Source organism: Cervus elaphus, chromosome 29 (genome assembly GCF_910594005.1).
Source record: "Cervus elaphus chromosome 29, mCerEla1.1, whole genome shotgun sequence".
Taxonomy (NCBI): Eukaryota; Metazoa; Chordata; class Mammalia; order Artiodactyla; family Cervidae; genus Cervus; species Cervus elaphus.
Genome location: NC_057843.1, coordinates 54,882,729 through 54,884,778, shown reverse-complemented (window position 1 = coordinate 54,884,778; position 2,050 = coordinate 54,882,729).

The following is a 2,050-nucleotide window of genomic DNA, read 5'->3' as shown; positions in this document are numbered from 1 at the left end:
ATTTTTAAACAGACCAGTGCAATGCTAATGTGTCTGGTGAAATCTGCTCTCCAACCTAAGCTTTGAAATTATTAGTTCATTAATAGTTCTCCTCTTATGTTCTCTCTTTTCTGCAGTGGCACTAGAAGAGAATTTATACACATCCCAGCTTTTTTGAAAGGGAAGGTGTTAAAAAGGTCTCCGACTACCTTAAAAATTTCCCAGCTTTGCTAGAGCAATGGATTCTATACTTCTATGTACATCTCCTGATAGTCTTCTTTATACTCCTTATATACTATTCAGGATATTGTCCTAGGCATGGCACCTTTTAGCTTACCCTTTGTCTATTTCTTGCCCTCTTTCATGAGGGCTAAGCATTGAAACAGACTTTTTTTTTTTTTTTGAAAGAGGAAAATGAAGGTACTTATTCACACAGAGCAGAGGATTGCACTTAATTTCTACTATCATCCCAGGTTTCCTTGTATGGGGAAGTATGAACATATAAAGTGAGGATAAACACTTGGGCTATTGTTTCCCTGTACAATTAAATTCATACCTTTGATATAATTTGCACATTATTCCATGGAGTTAGCCAACACAGGCAACAAGGAAAAACAAAATGCCCGTGAGAGATGAGTACACTCTGTATTTCATGGGAACAGCAGGAGACCTTTTGAAACTCCTAAACTTGCTCAAATGTTTTAACTGAAGAACTTTGAGATTGCCACATCATGTTAAAACTTTGGTGGAGATAACCAGCGACCTTGACCTACTTAAGAAAATTGTGGTTTGTGTGCTTAAGAGGACCCTGCGATTAAAAATATTTATATAATTGCTCTTCAGAGAACCCTGACATTAATATGAGGTTATAAATTACCAGAACTTTCAAAAAACCAGGGAGGGGGGATTTTCTCAGAGGGGTGGTCCTGGAATTTATCTACAGAATTGTTGCATGTTTAACGTCTATGAAGTCACCATGAGGACATTCTAGGCAACTGGGAAGTTACTGGTGGGCTGATAAAGCAACTGAATTATGATATGGATCTAACTCGTCCGTCAGCAGCAATTGTAAGACCTATGTCAGAAATTTATCACCTCTTTTTTGAGAGATCTTGAACTAAACAACTAGCCCTGCAGTCTTTAATCTTCCTGGCGTCAGTGGTAGTCTAAATAAATCATCTCTAAACAAATATGTTTAAAACATTTTATTCTATTTAAAATGATAGGCTTGACTAAATGAGTCCTTATCAAATTATAGTGGTGCCTTTTGCCCTGTTGCTGTCTCCATTAGAAACCTCTATTTTTAGAAATTTGTAACTCAGATTTCCTTAAGGGAGGAATCTTGGCACTCAAACTCCTGAGAGAGAAAGTGACAGTTATTCATTGTTACTGCCGGCTCCATTTCTTTTTTTTAAATTGCTTTGTTTCCAAACTGAATTATGGGAAAACAAACAAAAGCCTGAAGTAAGTTTAGGGCAGCTGTGGTTTTTGTTTAAACCAATATCTCTAGCTTTAATCACATAAGTTAAAGATCGAAATTATACACTACTGAGAAAATATACCCTATCTGTGCTGGATATGGAAATATTTTCTGACTCCTTTTTCATGGAATCAACCAAATTTGTTTCTTTCTCTCTCAAGATCTGAAGGATTTGTAATTTTATTTGACTTAAGTTCTTCCTCAATTAGCTGTGCTATCTATATTTTTGGATTCTTTTATTAATCTCTAAGATCATGTGGATAAAAGTGTTTAAAACATCTTAGATAATTTGAAGCAAATGGTAATTTTGAGTTTAAACATTGCATTGTTTGAACACTAAATAATTTGGAAATTGTATAGAAATGTTTATCTCCTGTCTCTTGGGCAACATTGTGTGGGGATCAATGACTTCATAAGCCTGTCTAATGGAGCCAGTTAGAGTTTTACCTGTGAAGTAATTCTTATCTAAGACCGTGCAGTCGGACAAAATGCCAGACGTTTTATACTGGCAAAGGTGCTGTTGTGAAAGTGGGTCCAAGGGAGTTCTCAATCAAGGGGATTAGTTAAGAAACTGGAGGCAAGAAACAGACA